Below are 6,000 nucleotides of genomic sequence, written 5' to 3' on the forward strand. Positions count from 1 at the left end.
CCCCCCTCTGTATACAGCCCCTGACATGTCCCCCCCTCTGTATACAGCCCCTGACATGTCCCCCCCTCTGTATACAGCCCCTGACATGTCCCCCCCTCTGTATACAGCCCCTGACATGTCCCCCCCTCTGTATACAGCCCCTGACATGTCCCCCCCTCTGTATACAGCCCCTGACATGTCCCCCCCCTCTGTATACAGCCCCTGACATGTCCCCCCCTCTGTATACAGCCCCTGACATGTCCCCCCCTCTGTATACAGCCCCTGACATGTCCCCCCCTCTGTATACAGCCCCTGACATGTCCCCCCCTCTGTATACAGCCCCTGACATGTCCCCCCCTCTGTATACAGCCCCTGACATGTCCCCCCCCTCTGTATACAGCCCCTGACATGTCCCCCCCCTCTGTATACAGCCCCTGACATGTCCCCCCCTCTGTATACAGCCCCTGACATGTCCCCCCCTCTGTATACAGCCCCTGACATGTCCCCCCCTCTGTATACAGCCCCTGACATGTCCCCCCCTCTGTATACAGCCCCTGACATGTCCCCCCCTCTGTATACAGCCCCTGACATGTCCCCCCCCTCTGTATACAGCCCCTGACATGTCCCCCCCTCTGTATACAGCCCCTGACATGTCCCCCCCTCTGTATACAGCCCCTGACATGTCCCCCCCCTCTGTATACAGCCCCTGACATGTCAGGTTAACCCCCTCCAGCCCAGAAGGAGAAGAGGAGGAAGCTGAGCAGAATGCAGGGGACTGTGTGGAAGACCTCTAACTGCACCCCCCCCCCCTGTGTACAGCCCCTGACACGTCCCCCCCCCCTCTGTGTACAGCCCCTGACACGTCCCCCCCTCTGTGTACAGCCCCTGACACGTCCCCCCCTCTGTGTACAGCCCCTGACACGTCCCCCCCTCTGTGTACAGCCCCTGACACGTCCCCCCCTCTGTGTACAGCCCCTGACACGTCCCCCCCTCTGTATACAGCCCCTGACACGTCCCCCCCTCTGTATACAGCCCCTGACACGTCCCCCCCTCTGTATACAGCCCCTGACACGTCCCCCCCTCTGTATACAGCCCCTGACATGTCCCCCCCCCCTCTGTATACAGCCCCTTACATGTCCCCCCCCCCTCTGTATACAGCCCCTTGCCGCTATCTCCTCTATATACATGAATAGACCCTGTATATACAGTGTCAGCCCCTTAGATTTATAGATCCTATATATACAGAGCGCCGGCCCCCGAGATGTAGATTCTGGGTATTCAGCCCCTGACATGTCCACCCTCTGTATACAGCCCATGACATCTATATATACTGTACAGGAGCAGCCCCTTCTATACTTCTATTTCCTGCATATACAGCGGCCCCCGATATCTACACCAGGAGATACAGCAGCCTCTTACCCCTATTGAACTTGTATATTCCCCAGTAGCCCCCTCTATCCATAGCCCCTGTATACTCTGCAGCTCCCTCTATCCATAGCCCCTGTATACTCTGCAGCCCCCTCTATCCATAGCCCCTGTATACACTGCAGCCCCCTCTCTCCATAGCCCCTGTATACACTGCAGCCCCCTCTCTCCATAGCCCCTGTATACAATGCAGCCCCCTCTATCCATAGCCCCTGTATACTCTGCAGCCCCCTCTATCCATAGCCCCTGTATACTCTGCAGCCCCCTCTATCCATAGCCCCTGTATACTCTGCAGCCCCCTCTATCCATAGCCCCTGTATACTCTGCAGCCCCCTCTATCCATAGCCCCTGTATACTCTGCAGCCCCCTCTATCCATAGCCCCTGTATACTCTGCAGCCCCCTCTATCCATAGCCCCTGTATACTCTGCAGCCCCCTCTATCCATAGCCCCTGTATACTCTGCAGCCCCCTCTATCCATAGCCCCTGTATACTCTGCAGCCCCCTCTATCCATAGCCCCTGTATACTCTGCAGCCCCCTCTATCCATAGCCCCTGTATACTCTGCAGCCCCCTCTATCCATAGCCCCTGTATACTCTGCAGCCCCCTCTATCCATAGCCCCTGTATACTCTGCAGCCCCCTCTATCCATAGCCCCTGTATACTCTGCAGCCCCCTCTATCCATAGCCCCTGTATACTCTGCAGCCCCCTCTATCCATAGCCCCTGTATACTCTGCAGCCCCCTCTATCCATAGCCCCTGTATACTCTGCAGCCCCCTCTATCCATAGCCCCTGTATACTCTGCAGCCCCCTCTATCCATAGCCCCTGTATACTCTGCAGCCCCCTCTATCCATAGCCCCTGTATACTCTGCAGCCCCCTCTATCCATAGCCCCTGTATACTCTGCAGCCCCCTCTATCCATAGCCCCTGTATACTCTGCAGCCCCCTCTATCCATAGCCCCTGTATACTCTGCAGCCCCCTCTATCCATAGCCCCTGTATACTCTGCAGCCCCTTCTATCCATAGTCCCTGTATACTCTGCAGCCCCCTCTATCCATAGTCCCTGTGTAACCAGCAGTCCCATATGTCTACAGGTCCTGTACACCCTGCAGCCCCCCATGTCTACAGCCCCCTGTACACCCTGCAGCCCCCCATGTCTACAGCCCCCTTTACACCTTGCAGCCCCTATGTCTATAGCTCCTGTACACCCTGCAGCCCCCATGTCTATAGCTCCCTGCACACCCTGCAGCCCCCCATGTCAGTAGTCCCCTGCACACCCTGCAGCCCCCCCATGTCTATAGTCCCCTGCACACCCTGCAGCCCCCCATGTTTATAGTCCCCAGCACACCCTGCAGCCCCCCCATTTCTACAGCCCCCTGCACACCCTGCAGCCCCATTTCTACAGCCCCCTGCACACCCTGCAGCCCCCCATGTCTACAGCCCCCTGCATACCCTGCAGCCCCCCATGTCTACAGCCCCCTGCATACCCTGCAGCCCCCCATGTCTACAGCCCCCTGCATACCCTGCAGCCCCCCATGTCTATAGCCCCCTGCACACCCTGCAGCCCCCCATGTCTATAGCCCCTGTACACCCTGCAGCCCCCCATGTCTATAGCCCCCTGCACACCCTGCAGCCCCCCCCCCATATCTATAGCTCCTGTACACCCTGCAGCCCCCAATATCTATAGGTCCTATACACCCTGGAGCCCCCATGTCTATAGCTCCTGTACACCCTGCAGCCCCCCATATCTATAGCTCCTGTACACCCTGCAGCCCCCCCGTGTCTACAGCCCCCTGTACACCCTGCAGCCCCCCCCGTGTCTACAGCCCCCTATACACCCTGCAGCCCCCCATGTCTACAGCCCCCTGTACTCCCTGCAGCCCCCCATGTCTACAGCCCCCTGTACACCCTGCAGCCCCCCCATGTCTACAGCCCCCTGTACACCCTGCAGCCCCCCCATGTCAACAGCCCCCTGTACACCGTGCAGCCCCCCCCCATGTCTACAGCCCTCTGCACACCCTGCAGCCCCCCCCATGTCTACAGCCCCCTGTACACCCTGCATACCCCCCCATGTCTACAGCCCCCTGTACACCCTGCAGCCCCCCCATGTCTACAGCCCCCTGTACACCCTGCAGCCCCCCATGTCTACAGCCCCCTGTACACCCTGCAGTCCCCCCATGTCTACAGCCCCCTGTACACCCTGCAGCACCACCCCCCATATCTACAGCCCCCTGTACACCCTGCAGCCCCCCCCATGTCTACAGCCCCCTGTACACCCTGCAGCCCCCCCCCCCCATATCTACAGCCCCCTGTACACCCTGCAGCCCCCCCCCCCATGTCTACAGCCCCCTGTACACCCTGCAGCCCCCCCCCATATCTACAGCCCCCTGTACACCCTGCAGCCCCCCCCCATGTCTACAGCCCCCTGTACACCCCCCCCCCATATCTACAGCCCCCTGTACACCACACCCCCCCCCCCGCTATAGGTCCAGGCTCTTACATAACAGGAAGTATTGATACAATGTAACAATTTAATATCAAACACACGTAGAATAAACAACACATTAACCCTTCCCCACCCGCTGCCTGGAGGATAATGGGGGCTCTTACCTCCACAGATAGGGGTCGCGAGTGCCGGATCTGGGGGGCTTCATGGCAGTGACCCCAGTGATTGACAGGCTGACAATCTTCTGCAGTCTTCGGGTTCAGGGCCCCCTCCTCCTGGCTCCTGACATTTCTGGAGAGTGGGGGAGCAGGGAGATTGGGGGGCAGCTGTCAGCTCCGCGCGTCAGTCAGACAGCAAGACCCCCATGTCTGGTGCATCCCACCCAGTGCACCCTAATACTGGGGAGCAGGGCCTAGCTGTGTATGGGGGAGAGGGCTCTGCAGGATTTAGGGTGACCCACAGCCCCAGATGGGGGGCCAGAGATCCAGGAAGACAGATCCCCCAGGGCAGTAGTGCAGCCCCCTGTGAGGTCCCCCATGCAGGAGCCCTGCACCCAACCTTCCTGCAAGCTGCAAAAAGTTCAATTTAGAAAAGAGAAAAGGCAGCAGCAGAAGGAGGAGGAGAAGGAGAAGGAGGAGGAGGAGGAGGAGGAGGCCCTGGGTCTTTCTTTCTCCAGCTCTTGCAAAGCAATCAAACGCCCATCGCATAGATGATGTGCGGGAGGGGGAGCCCTGGGTGCTGGAGATGGTGGGTGGGGGGCCTCTGTTTAACCAACACATTTCAATCAGGAATGAAGGGGAGGGAGGGGGTCGTTATCTCATTAACCCTGCAATCCCCAGGCAGGCTGCACTGCAGATAATCAGCTCCTCTGCCCCATCAGACCCCAGGCCAGGGATGGGCTGCAGCAGATACAGACTGGTCCCATGTGTCATACAGCACTGCCAGGATGAGGATAGTCAGCTCCTCTGCCCCATCAGACCCCAGGCCAGGGGATGGGCTGCAGCAGATACAGACTGGTCCCATGTGTCCTACAGCACAGCCAGGATGAGGATAGTCAGCTCCTCTGCCCCATCAGACCCCAGGCCAGGGATGGGCTGCAGCAGACAGACTGGTCCCATGTGTCCTACAGCACAGCCAGGATGAGGATAGTCAGCTCCTCTGCCCCATCAGACCCCAGGCCAGGGGATGGGCTACAGCAGATGCAGACTGGTCCCATGTGTCCTACAGCACAGCCAGGATGAGGATAGTCAGCTCCTCTGCCCCATCAGACCCCAGGCCAGGGGTGGGCTGCAGCAGATGCAGACTGGTCCCATGTGTCCGGCAGCACAGCCAGGATGAGGATAGTCAGCTCCTCTGCCCCATCAGACCCCAGGCCAGGGATGGGCTGCAGCAGATACAGACTGGTCCTATGTGTCCTGCAGCACAGCCAGGATGACGATAGTCAGCTCCTCTGCCCCATCAGACCCCAGGCCAGGGGATGGGCTGCAGCAGATACAGACTGGTCCCATGTGTCCTACAGCACAGCCAGGATGAGGATAGTCAGCTCCTCTGCCCCATCAGACCCCAGGCCAGGGGATGGGCTGCAGCAGATACAGACTGGTCCCATGTGTCCTACAGCACAGCCAGGATGAGGATAGTCAGCTCCTCTGCCCCATCAGACCCCAGGCCAGGGATGGGCTGCAGCAGACAGACTGGTCCCATGTGTCCTACAGCACAGCCAGGATGAGGATAGTCAGCTCCTCTGCCCCATCAGACCCCAGGCCAGGGGTGGGCTGCAGCAGATGCAGACTGGTCCCGTGTGTCCGGCAGCACAGCCAGGATGAGGATAGTCAGCTCCTCTGCCCCATCAGACCCCAGGCCAGGGATGGGCTGCAGCAGATACAGACTGGTCCTATGTGTCCTGCAGCACAGCCAGGATGACGATAGTCAGCTCCTCTGCCCCATCAGACCCCAGGCCAGGGATGGGCTGCAGCAGATGCAGACTGGTCCCATGTGTCCTACAGCACAGCCAGGATGAGGATAGTCAGCTCCTCTGCCCCATCAGACCCCAGGCCAGGGGATGGGCTGCAGCAGATGCAGACTAGTCCCATGTGTCCTACAGCACAGCCAGGATGAGGATAGTCAGCTCCTCTGCCCCATCAGACCCCAGGC

At 59.6% G+C, this 6,000-nt stretch overlaps 1 protein-coding gene across 2 annotated transcripts in view; it reads right to left on the reverse strand.

The window, feature by feature from the left end:
- The window catches only part of HIPK2 (homeodomain interacting protein kinase 2), a 43,848-nt gene extending 39,316 nt beyond the window's left edge, over positions 1-4,532 (reverse strand). The window contains exon 1 of one of the 2 annotated variants that reach the window (XM_069762845.1): positions 4,014-4,532. The gene's annotated coding sequence lies outside the window, so the exon portion shown is untranslated. The remainder of the gene's footprint in view (positions 1-4,013) is intronic. The other variant, XM_069762844.1, reaches the window with a different exon arrangement.
- Between the last annotated feature and the right edge of the window lie 1,468 nt (positions 4,533-6,000).

Source organism: Ranitomeya imitator, chromosome 4 (assembly GCF_032444005.1).
Source record: "Ranitomeya imitator isolate aRanImi1 chromosome 4, aRanImi1.pri, whole genome shotgun sequence".
Lineage (NCBI taxonomy): Eukaryota > Metazoa > Chordata > Amphibia > Anura > Dendrobatidae > Ranitomeya > Ranitomeya imitator.